We start from the raw sequence: 14,061 nt of genomic DNA on the forward strand, positions 1-14,061 counted from the left end.
GTGTTTTTATTTTGATGTAATCAGAATAGTTTATCTTTGTATATTATATTTTCTTTGCCTCAGGAAAAATATCTAGAAAAATGTTGCTACAGCTAATGTCAGAGACATTATTGCCTCTGCTCTCTTCTAGGATTTTTATGGTTTCAGGTATCACATTAGGTCTTTAATCCATTTTGAATTTATTTTTGTTTATGGTTTAAGAAAGTGGTCCAGTTTCACACTTTTGCATGTAGCTGTCCAGTTTTTCCAACACTATTTTTTCAGGACATTTTCCCCATTGCATATTCTTGCTTCCTTTGTCAAAGATTAATTGATCATTTAATAGTGGGCTTATGTCTGGGTTTTCTGCTTTGTTCTATTGATCTATGTGTCTATTTTTATACCAGTACCATACTGTTTTGATTACTACAGTCTTGTAACATAACTTGGAATCTGGACTGGTGATACTTCCAGCTTTGCTTTGCTTTTTCAAAGATGCTTTGGCTATTGTGGTTCCATACAAATTTTAGGATTGTTTGTTCTATTTCTATTGTGAAAAATGCTGTTGATGTTTTGATAGGAATTTCATTAAATGTGTCAATTGCTTTGTTTAGTATAGACATTTTAACAGTACTCTTCAAATCCACTAGCATGGGATGTCTTTGTTTGTGTCATCCTCAATGTCTTTCAGCAATGTTTTATAATAGTACAAGTCTTTTACCTCCTTGTTGAAGTTTATTCCTAGGTATATTTTGGTGCAGTTGTGAAGGGATTGTTTTCTTAATTTCTTCTGCTGCTGCTTCATTATCAATATACAGAAAGGCAACTGATTTCTGCACGTTGGTTTAGAATCCTGCACTTTACTGAATTTATTTATCAGCTCTAATAGTTTTTTTTTTTTTTTTTTGGTGGAGTCTTCATCTTTTCTCTATATAGTGTCATGTAAACTGCAAATGGTGGAAGTCTTACTTTTTCCTACCAATTTGGATGTCTTTTATTTCTTTTTGCTGTCTGATTGCTCTGACAGGTATGGGAAATTTAACTTCTTCAGAAAAAAGGAAAATGATGACAGATGGAAATTTTAATATAAGCAAAAGAATAAAGTGTCGGGAATAGTAAATGTGTGTTAAATGTAAAATACATTTTTTATTTTAAAATCTTTTAAAAATAATTGACATGTAGAAGGGATACATATGGCAGCAAAACCACAAGATGGTGAGAAGAGAAAAATTCAGTGTACTGTTTTAAAGTTCTTAGAAAACAGATGATATATCATTATTTTAAGATACACTATGGTAAATTAAAGATTTATTTCACAAGGCATAGAATAACCACTAAAAATATATAGCAAAGTATATAGCACATGAAACTAATGCTCAATTAAGCATCCAGAAAGTAGAAAAAGAAGAGAAAGGAAACAAAAATGGGGCAAATAGAAAATAAAGGACATGATGGTATATTAAGACAAAACTGTATCCGCAATTCTAATAAAAGTATATTTGGTAATACCCCAATTATAAGGCACCAACTATCAGATTGGTTAGATATGTAAGAAGTAATATACTGTTTACGAGAAACCCATTTAAATATAAAGAAGTTTAGGAAGAGTAGAAGAATGGAAGACTTCAATGAAAATTGTAACCCACATTTTGAGTGGCTATATTAATGAAAGGCAAAGTAGACTTTAGTTAAGAAATATTATTAGGGATAAAATGGTCAATTTATCAAGAGACATAGTGGTTCCTAAATATGGATTCACCTAATAACTGGTTCAAAATATGTCAAGTGAGAGGTGATTGACTAGAGAGAAACTTATAGATTTAAGTGATAACATTATAAAATAAGTATTAAATTTAGTGGCCTAAGCATCTACTTCAGGAAACTAGAACAAACAGAAAAGCATATAAAATCCCATGTAATAGAATGAAATAAATTGAACATAAATCAAGAAAATAGAAAATAAACAATAGAGAAAAATCGATGATATCAAAACTGGTTTAAAAAAAAAACAAAACTGGGGCGCCTGGGTGGCTCAGTCGGTTGGGCGTCTGACTTCAGCTCAGGTCAGAGCCTGGAGCCTGCTTCAGATTCTGTGTCTCCCTCTCTATCCCTCTCCTGCTCATGCTCAGCATCTCTTTCTCTTTCTAAAGAAGAAATAGACATTAAAACAAACAAAAACAAAATTAAAACCCCAATAAACCTGTAGCCAGATGGATGAATACACACAAAAAGAGAAAAAGGAGAGAGATGCCAATACAAATCCTATGAATATTTTAAAAATGAGATATTTCAAGCTTATACCAATAACTTTGACATTTTTATATGTCTTGAGAGACCTGTACTACCAAAGCTGATTCATGAAGAAATAGATAATCTAAATAGCTCTACATTTAGATAATACTTCTCTCAGATTTTCCCACAATATATATTTCTAATAATAAACCCTTATGCACTCCCAGTGGATTGGAAATAACTGAATCTCTTTGTAGTAGAAGGTTTTTCACATAAATCCCTACTCTCTGATATATTATTTCTTAGTTCATACTTGTTCATTCTTGACGAGTAAATCTATACTTAATACAAACTATTTTTTACATCTCAATTCATTTTCTATCCTAACATTTTCTATAGTGAAGATTTAAAATAACTTTATTAGTATGATAACATATTTCCTTAAATTAGAAACTATATCTTGAAATTTCAAGCTATAAATACTTGTTTTAAGTGATATCTTTTAAGTGGTACGGGTCTAATTAGTATATAAGGCAGATGGTTATTTGGCAGTACACCAAAGTTATAATTTAAGTAAAGACTGTTTGAAAATCCTAGTTTGATCCTTTTCTGCTTTCTGTGGCATATGCTTCTTCTGATGGAAGATCAGAATATGTGATGAAGTGAATGATAAATAAGGACATATGGTATAGATCTGTCCATTTTTAATGAAGTCCAAGAGTTTAATAATTGTGTTTAAATGCTTCAATGAATCCCAAACTTAGTAATGTGTTATAGCATTTAATTATTTTTGTCTTTTCATAATTATGAAGTTATTTTAGTAACTGATCTCTTCAGTTGCTTTCCAATAAAACTGCTGTGTACATTCTGGAATATGTTGAATTATATTATTGTCACTATTCTACTCTGTCAACTATTTTATCGTTCCATCAACATGATGATGTTAGTTTTTGTTCTGGTAGTTAAAAATCGATGAGGTATCATTTATTCAGACAACAAGTTTACATTTTATTCAGTTCACTAGAAAGTTTTCATCTTGTGAGATAGCCGTCTCAAGTTGAGGTAACATCAAAAGATCCAGTAGTCCCTAAACAGCAGTGACTACTGTACCTGCTATAAAATTTTCTAGTCTTCCATATATATATAGCCTATAAGGAGACAACATACCCAAATGTTTTTTTTTCATGCTTTTTATTTTCAGTTTTGAGTATATTTGATGCACAGTGTTACATTAGTTTTAGGTGCACAACAGAGTGATTCAACTTCTCTGTGTAATGCTACGCTATGCTCACCACAAGTGTAGCTGCCATCTGCCACCGTACAAGCCCATTAGTTAATTACTTAACACAGACAAGCTCAGCATGGTGTCTGTCATCTGTGTCAAAGAACCAGAGGGACTAGATAGTTGGCATAATGAGCCAGTGGTCTGTTCTGCCATCCGGAAGCCAATTCCAGACAAGTAGTTTTATAAGGGAGGGGAGACTGAAATTTCCATGTCTCACTAGCTCTAGAAAGGTAGATGAGAAACTGCCTCCCACAAAATAGAGAGGTAGATGGAAGATGTGATCGCCTTTTGGAAGACTGCCTCTCTTCACATGTTCCTAGAGAATCAGAGGTCACCTGCCAAGTAAGCCTTGGGTGAGACTGCAGATAAGCTTCACCTGTTTCACTTATATGGAAACGTACAAGGTCACCACCATACCATGGCCGACCATTAAGCCACGTGTCTATGAGCAATATTTTCTGTTTTTGTATGCAATTGACAATAGATTTCAGAATATTATTTTTGTTTCAAATCTTTTCTGCATTCCAGGTTATTTTATCCCCATTGACACCACCACCACCACCTTCATCATCATCATCATCATCATCATTGTCACTACAGAAACCTTTAGCATTCACTGCCTTCTAGACACTGATATAAATGCCATGAAATCACAACAGTTCTCAATGATTGGTAGTGCTAATATTCTCAGTCTACAGATAAGAGATGTTTAGTAAGTCATGAAACCTGAATGCAAATATACGGTCTGTCTTTTGGGAAAAATATTTTTATCAGACATCTCAATTTCCATTTAGTCTTTAGCTCTATCTCCAGATGAATTGACTTTAAAACATACAGCTTTGTATTCTTTGGGCAAATCCCTAGCAGTGCAATTGCTGGGTCATAGGATAGTTCTATTTTTAACTTTTCTAGAAACCTCCATACTGTTTTCCAGAATGGCTGAACCAGTTTGCATTCCCACCAAGAATGTAGATCCCCACATCCTAACCAACACGTGTTATTTCTTTTGTTGTTGAGTTTAGCCATTTTGACAAGTGTGAGGTGATATCTCATCATAGTTTTGATTTGTGTTTCCCTGATGATGAGTGATGTTGATCTCTGTTGTTAACTAGCCATGTAAACTAGTTGATGAGGGCAGAGATCATTTTCATTTATCTCTGTTTTAGAAAAACAAAGTATATAGAGGTCATCCTGATGGGCATTCAATTCGCTCTGTAAATCAGTGTGTGCTATATAGTTTTCTCACTATGTTCAAGACCAACAGGAGCCTTACAAACTAACCTTCATTATTTTGCTTCTCTTAATATTGTTTTTGATTAATTATACTGAGCCTTTATAATATCGACCTATTTTAAAAGCTCTTCTTAAAAGAATTCTGAAGCTCTTTGCTATAATTACAAATACTGTTAAGAATATTGTTACATATATTATTTTATCTTTACATAAACATACAAGATAAATTCTGATTTTCACTGAAGATGTTTTGTCCTTTTGTGAGTAGCTAATTTGTTTCTCCATTGGGAAAGTGTGAATAATTTAATTCAGGCTTTCCAAATTCCTTTTTGAGGAAAGTCTGTCCTTGTTATGTTTCTTAGATGTTTTAGGGTTAAAAAGTCTCTTTCTAGGATTCAAAAATCCCTTTCGCTGATAAGTATGTCAGCTTAACCAAGAAGTAGAGTCATTATGTCACTTTTTCTCTAGGGTTTTTCTAATCTTCACTATGAAATTTGAACTTCCTAGAGAAGAGTATAACGTGTATTAAAAAGAAAAAGTTTACTTGATGAAGTATCTTATTTTCTCAGCATATCAACCAAAAATCAATTGTGAAACTGATTTCATTGACCATACTTTTCATTACCCTAACTGCTAAATAGTAGATAGCCTAGGTTATGGCCCCATATTAGGAAATGGGTAAGACTACATAGTAATCCTGGTTTCCTATTTTTATTGCTCTTTGCTCTGAATTTCTTAAATAATAATTTCAACTGCAATTTGCTCTTATGGGCTGTATGTAAATAATGTCATACAATTTTCAAGTTAAAATAGTTGATAATACAATAAATATTGAACTGATGATCTTGTTCTAATTATAGAATTATTCCTATTTATTACCACCTCTAGTCACCTAAAACTTATGGCACCACAATAATGGTATAGATTAGGTTTTTTTTTTTTTTAAGTGCAGTTTTATTATCTGGAATATTATAGAATTTGGTTCAATTTTTAGACTTGGCATAAACTGTACCATTTGAGCCTAGTATAGAAAAACTATTTCTTTCTAAATTATTTTTTATATTATAATAAGATTGTGAAACAAGCATGCATTATTAGGCCAATTGAAATCCCTTAAACATTTTCAACTCATACCACAAGTTCACAAAATCTGCCTTAGGCACTAAAAAACTTAAAAGCCAGTCTGATAGTGTTTCTTACAAATATTCTTTGAATTTTATGACTTGTCTCCCACATGAGGCGTAATAGTTTCAATGTTCTAATTAGTACTTGTGTATATTGCTATTACTTTGTCTCTTTAATCACATTATTAAGACTGTTATGGAGATTCCTTATAGAATCACACTTTATAATAGTGTTTCTAATTTGAATATGTCCTTTTTTATGTTGTCTGATTCTGAAACATCATAAACTCTTTTTATGGGTCCTTTGATAGTAGTCACTTTCCTTCTTTATGCTTGATTAGAACATACAGTACTAAGTAATAAAGAAATTTCCTGAAGCTTTAGAGTTTTAGCATCAGGAAAAAAAAATGAACTTCCTCTCCCTTGTGATTTTATGCTGGGACAAGAAAAGGTATTTTTAAACCAATACCATTTTTGAATGCTATATTGGTATATATACAAGCAATTCTGTTGTTGCATATGATTATTTTTTGAACTGTCTAAGCCTTGATATCCTTAGGATTCCCCTCTGTAAATCAATATTTTGTTAGCTAACATGTATTATTAAAAAGAAAAATCCTTGGGGCACCTGGGTGGCCCAGTCAGTTAAGCATCTGACTTTGGTTCAGGTCATGATTTCATAATTCATGAGTTCGAACTCTGCATCAGGCTCTGTGTTGACAGCTCGGAGCCTAGAGCCTGCTTCAAATTCTGTGTCTGTCTGTCTCTCTCTCTCTCTCTCTCTCTCTCTGCCCCTGCTCGCTTGCTCACACTCTCTCTCTCTCTCTCAAAAATATTAAAAAGAAATCCTTGATTTTTTATATATTGATAAATGATACAGTAAAAAGAGTGAAAGCATGATGATGCCTCTCTAAAGCCTCTTGAAATGGGACTGGAAGATCATTGACTAGAATAGTCTGTGCCTTTATTTCTATCATTTTCCTTGAAAAGAAAAATGGAGAATTAGAATTGGAAACAATTTTGCAAAAACTTTATTAGATGTCTTAGCCTACATGTATTTAAGAATAGTTTCACAAAATACTTTGCCATTATAGGGAGTTTTAGTCTTAGTTTTAACTTTCAAATGTTTTGTCAATCACTTGGAAAATATCTTATATGCCATGACATAGACTTACTGTAATCGGTGAAGAAATATTTTAAAGGCTTATGTGTATTTTCTACTAGTTCAGTTTTGACTCTCCAGAACAGAAATTTATTACCATTTGCTTAAATTCTTTCTCTGCTTGAACCTTCCAAATCCCTCATATTAAAATAATTTCAACCATAGCTGTGTGCCTCCCATTAATCCAGAGACACATCTGAGAATTGCATCACCATTATAGTCAAAATAGATATGCAAATTGAATTTGCTAACCATAAAAAGCTTCTAGAATTGTTTAGTTTTGTTTATCAGTGTTTTCTTGCACTGCTTTGGAATAGAGTTTGGTATAGGATTACCAGATTTAGCAAATACAAATATAGGACACTGGTTAAATTTGCATTTCAGATAAACAACAGGTAATATTTTAGTTATGTCCCATGAGTATTTGGGACATACGTATACTAAAATCTATACGTGTTGTGTATCTGAAATTCAGATTTAACTAGATGTCTGTTCAACTCTACGTACAGACAGACACAGAACAACTCTTTACTAATTATGTTCTAAAGATGGAAATGTATGAGAATAGAGAGAAAGCTGATGTATAAGTGCCTTCTAGTTTGCCAAGATAGTTGGATGATCCTTGTCACGCTATTTCCATTTAGCATATGTAATTTAGAATATAGTCAAAAGTCCCTTTAACTTTAAATTTTAAATCTTAAAATATGACTTTGGAAATCTCAGGCAACAACTTTCATTGCATCTACTGAAAGATCAGAGAATGACAATTCTGGCCAATGTCAAAAATGCTTTTGCATCTCAACTGAAGAAATGCTGAGCTTTAGTTGAGCAAGTGGAGGGAAGTTATACAAGTGGTTAAACAATGAGAGAGGTGAGGACCACCAGACAGCACACACCTGGAGGGCAATTAAACATAGCCCATCACCAGAAAGCAACTTGGAAAGAAGAGCCAACCAGTTAAACTCAGTAAGAGCACAGAAAACAGAACTGCGGTTTGAAAGTGTGGCTTTATGTCCAGTTACAGAGGTGAGAAAGCCTGACAAAAGCAGATTGGTGATAAGTGGAGGAATTAACATGAGAAATTACATATGCCTGGATCCACCCTAGAACATTTTAGTCTAGTATATCTAGTAGGGCAGCTGTCATTTTTAAAAGTGCCAAAGCCACTGGGTGGTTCAGTTGGTTAAGTGTCCAGCTTTGGCTCAGGTCGTGATCTCATGGTTTGTGAAATCGAGCCCCACGTTGGGCTCTGTGCTGTCTAGAGCCTAGAGCTTGCTTTGGATTCTGTGTTTCCCTCTCTCTCTGCCCCTACCCCCCCCCTCAGTCTCTGTCTCTCAAAAAATGAATAAACATTAAAAAAAATTAAAAATAAATAAAAGTGCCAAAAGGGATTCAATTGTGTAATTGTAGTTGAGATCTCTGGAAAGATCTTCTTTGTTTAAAATATTTTAATAGTAGTACAGTTACTTTTTTCCAGTGTATCACTTCTATTTTAAGATTCCTTACTTTAATGATTATATTGTATATTCCACCTGTAGAATTTAAATTGCTATATTTGTGTGTATTATATAATGTAAAAAATATATAAAATATATATATGATAAAATTTTATTTATAACTTTATTTTCTTCCCTCTGTAGTTTTAGGGAAAATTTACTTAGATCAAGGGTATTTTCCCAAGTATTCTTAGATTAGATGCACAAATGAAATATGCTCTGATTTCTTATGCATATTTTAATAGCTACTTTAATGATCACATGCAAATAATATCGTGACGACTTAGAAGGTTTTAGAGATTTCTGACTCTTTGTTTCATTAGGTGGTACATGCTACTCTATGCTTGTTTAGTTTCTGGTGATGGAGAAAGAACATAAAAGTTTAATGCAAATTACCTTTTTAATAAGTTTTTGTTTCTGCCTAAGAGGTTGTGGGAAAATCCCTTTACATTTAGATTTCAGGAATCGTGAAAAGTTGCATTGTAACAACTTTGAAAATTTTCTTTGTTGAATTGGGAGTATGTATTGCTATAGAAAGTTCTATTAGTAAGATTTATGTGCCCAAGCTAGCAAAGTAAATTCTATTTGATCTATAATATAACATGATATTCAGAGCAAATGTTCTATAAGAAACTGAGTTTCACCTGAGAAGGCCAGCTAGTCACTGAGAATAATCCACACATGGGGAATGGGAGGAACTCACCATTATCCATGGAGGTTTCACCATTGTTCCCTAGGTTGGAAACTTGTGACTGAGGAAAGTATTTTTGTTATTAGCCCAAAGTTGACCATGTCCCAGATACTGCTTCAGTTTGGAAAGTTCATAAAGTGTAAAGTATATAAAACATAAATGTATTCATAAGAGGTAGAATGAATGGGAACACAAGATGTCGAAATTAGCAAAGCTGTCATATTCTTCCTGTAGCCAAACTACACTTAAATCCGTAGTGTCTAGAGGTCAGATAGTGAGCACTCTCTTATTTAGGAATAAAAATATTATTGAAGTTCTACCATGTGCCATGTCCTATCCCAGGTGTTGGAAATACATCATTAAACAAGATAGGTATGATTCATGCCATCAGTAAGCTTATATTCTAGTGGGAAAGACAGATATTTTACAAACAACAGAGGTAAATGTCAAATCACTGGGACAAAGAGGCTAACAGTTTTCAGAAAATATAAAATGTGGAGACATAAGATAATTTGGAGTCAAAAGGGAGTATGTCCTGGGAAGATGCTGTTCTAGCTAAGTTCTGAAAATGGTTCATCAGGTGAGGAGGTTAGAAGAAACACATTGAAGATCAGGACTGCTTGTATGCTGACTCCAAGGTAGGAAAGAGTTTGATTTTCAGGTCACTGAATGAAAGTTCATATGCCTGGAGGATAGAAAGCATGAGAGCTAATGGTGAAAAATGAGATAGAAATACAGAAAGGGGGCAGATCATGCAGGGTCTTCTAGGCAATAGGAGTTTTATTCTGAAGGCAATTGAAAGTTGCTGAGCCTTTTTAAGGTAGTAAATAATCTGACTTTTATTTAAAAAGAAGGAAAATGCTCTCAGTGCTGGATGGAGGGCAGAGGCAAATGTAAATGAAAAGACCAGTAGTGGAAGAGAAAGGAGCCTATGCAAGTTGGAGTGGGGTTGTATCAGTAGAGATGAGAAATGAAAAAAATTTAGATATATTTGGAGATAGAAGTCACAGAATTTGGTAATGGTTTAAATATGAGAACAAAATAAAGAATAAAGTAGTTAGTTGGTAATGAGTTTGAGCAAGCAGATGGATGGAACACTCATTTAAAAATACAGAGAATGTAGAAGATAAAGACAGATGATACTGAGATTTTAATTTTGGAGAAGCTGAAGTACAAATGTGAGTAAGATCTAAGTATAGAAATGTTAACCGAAATTTGATTAGTTAGGTAGATGATAGATAGATAGATAGATAGATAAATAGATATAGATAGCGAGCTGACCTAGCACTACAATTTCAGAACAACTGACATAAATGATATTTACACCCATGGAGATAGACAAGATTTTCTCTTGAGGCCATGGAAAGTGGGAAATAAAAAGAACTTAGCACTGATTCTGAGGAAATTCTAATACTTAAAAGGTGATAAACAGACAAGACAAGGAAGGAACAGCCTTATGAGACATAGGAGAGAAATAAGAAAAAAATGTTGACAAAGCATGCTTACAGGAGATTAAGAAGAAACCTGTTGCACTATATGCTAACTAATTTGGATGTGAATTTTAAAAAAAAAATGAAATTAATAAAGAAATATGCATGAATAAGAAAAGGAAGAAACCTAACAAGTTGCTTGAGCTTAACTAAATTAATAATCTTTCATGATCTGAACAATTGCTAAAACCAGTAGATTATTCAAGGGGACAGCTTGTTCAAGAAGCAATGCTAAAAACAGAGAAAACAAAGCAACTGAAATGAGATTGGAGGCCAAGGGTCTGTTCGTTTTCAGAGGGAGGGAGATTACGGCTGTTTTGAATATTAAAATTATCCAGTAGGGAAAGACAGTTTTTGAAACCCAATAAAGAATGAAGATAAGGATATTGGGAATGGATGAGGTTCCAGTATATATGAGGGTGTTGATAGTTGAAAAGAGTCAACTCTTTATTCCCTATAACTGGAGTGAAGATTATTCTGGAAAAAAAGATACCAGTGTTGATTGTTTTTGGTGTAGAGAAGATGGGAAGTCTGAATCTTACAGCTATTGTTGGCGTGTTTTTTTTGTTTTTTTTTTTTTTTCCTCACCAGATTATGAAGGTAGCTGAGGTTTGGGGGAGGGAGGCAGACAATGAGTACTTGGTTCAGATGACGTTAGAAAACAGAATGAAATATTTGATGTAGTGAGTAGGGGAGGAAGCTTACAAGAGAATTTCATCATGTTTCAGGAGTATGTTGAATCCCTATCTGAGATTGGTAAACATGAATGTATAATAATTCTAAAATTTCATGTTTTCTGTTTCATCAGGCAGAGAGGAGACTCTTTGGCTTAATCTGAGACTAGATTATTACAGGCAGATGACAGATGTGTGATATGTAGAGATATCAAGGGACTCAAAGCTATATGTAAGGTATGATTAAAATATCTGTATTAAGATGCTACTTTTATTGCACTGAATAATGGACAAATGTCAGTGACTTCATACTTTTTCATTAAACAGTCTAACATAAACAGCCAGAGTTGATACAAGAATTCTGTAGTGATAGGGACCAAAATTTTCTTGGCCTTTGCTATGCAAACCTCAATACCGGCTTCCATACTGTGTTCTACTCCCATTGCACCTACCTTCTAACCAGAAGGAAGAGGAGAAAAATGAGAGGACACCTGCCACTTTCTAACTAATGGCTTGATTCAGGATTTGAGTTCAGGACTTCTGTCTGTATCCCATTGAACAGAATGTATTTATATGGGTACATGTAGCTGCAAGAGAGCCTAGAATATGTAATCTTTGTGACTGTTCCTGTACCTAATTGTAGTTGTTACTTGAGAAGAGGAGGGAAGCTAGCAGTCTCTGCCACAGGCAGCATGGAGTGTATGCTGAGAAAACAGAAGGGGAGGAAAGCTACTTAACATCTTCTTCATGCATTTGTCTTGCTTTTCTTTAGAGAAAGGTAATCAAAACAATACGGATTTCAAGTATAAGTGTTTTGCAGCAAAGTGTTAACTCACTTGGGTTTGGGATGCTTAACCCCTGCCTACTCCAAAGAAAGGAATCATTAGTTAGAAATGGCATTTATTATGGAATCAACAGGAGTTTGAGAAATTCAAAATACATGTCATATTTGATATATTTGATGAGTTTTTTAAATCATGGAAGCAGAGTTTTGTTTTTTCCTGGATATGTATTTATGTACCTTGACCTTATTTTTGTTTACACTTTAACAATAAAACTGTGGATTAGTCCATAATAGGACTAAGTTATTAGAACATGATCTAGCCTCAAAGGTTAATGAAAATATAATTAGTATTGCTTGTGCTACATGTAGATGAAAAGAGTCATAAATCCTATTAATCCTTCTTAGTTCACAAATTATTGACCTGATGGGCAGTAATCTCTTAGCTTTATTATGTCAATTTACCTAACATATTTGAAAACTATCTTGAGCTTACAATTCTTTCCCATTATTTCAGTGATTTAAAGAAACAAAAAGTATTTTTAATGAAAAACAAAGAATAACAGAAATCTTAATAAAATTATACATAGGTCTATAATAAACATGTATTTATGTACATGTACATAACATAAGCAAGATATCTGGATGCAAAACATTTGGATATAAAACATTTGGGCTTAAGCTAGGAAGTACAAGAATATATCTGAATTTCTGAAACTAATAGTAAATCAAAATATCTTAGGAGTTGATACACACAATAATTATGGTTTTTATTTAGTTACATGGGAAGAGTCTATATTCATATTACTCAGATTTGAAACTTTCTTCAGCCTACGCCAGTCAGGTGAACAGATAATACTATATAGATTACATGTTGTAGTGAAATTAATACAAACTTGGGGTAAAGGTTTATATTCTAGGACCTTCCACTACCAGCTATGTAACATTGGTTGAGTTTTAAAAATCTCGATAATTTTCAATTTCTCATTTGTAAAATTGGATTGATAACCAGGACCACACATTTTTGTTACCGAGACCGGTTTATCATTATAACCAACCCTCGATAAATACTAACTGAATCTGAATCTGTTGAATGAGCACTGACCTGTATTTCCAGAATGCCCACTTAATCTTTAGAGTAGAGCTCTTGTCTTGCTACTCCTGATACTTCTCAGCGTTTATCATGATGTGTTTTTCAGTGCTATGTTAACTTGTGTGTTCTGTGCTTTAAATACCCTTCAGCTATTTGTAAATGAATATGTATATAAAATGGTTACCTCTCTTCAGATTCATTTTTATCCTTTATCCCTCAAAGAAGCATTTACTTAACTTCATTTGTCATTAGGTCTTACGATGGAAACTTTGCCCTGTCATTTAATTAAGAGACAAAGCATAACATTCAGTAGTTGAATCTTTTCATAGTAATGAAAGCAAATCTTATACTTTTAAAAGACATTGAGCTACACTATAGACCATGATAATACTTACTTATGATGAAAACTGAAACTAAAAAGATGGATGAACACTAATATAGTCTGTAATTTTATTATGCCTTAAGCATAGGCTTTTATTAGCTTTAATTGAGGGATGAATTAATCCAGAATCTTTCAGTTGTAAATAATAGAGATCTAACTCAGTCTTGCTTAAGTTGAAGAAGGAATTGTTATTGTCAAATAACTGGTAAGTTCGCAAAAATGTCATTACCGATAAGTGGCAAATACTAGATGAGCACTATTTTTGCAGTGCTGGGGGGCATTCTCTTACATACAGTCTTTCATCCACTGCTCAGCCACAAGAAAGAAAAAAACATGGGCCTTGGACCTGGTGCATTCCCAGGTCAAGAGATACAGAGCCCACAGAGCTTATCACCTTGTGTGGAAAACTCTTTCCTTGTCTCAGGCTCAATGAGTCGTC

The sequence above is a fragment of the Panthera onca genome, chromosome A1 (assembly GCF_046562875.1).
Source record: "Panthera onca isolate mPanOnc1 chromosome A1, mPanOnc1 haplotype 2, whole genome shotgun sequence".
Taxonomy (NCBI): Eukaryota; Metazoa; Chordata; class Mammalia; order Carnivora; family Felidae; genus Panthera; species Panthera onca.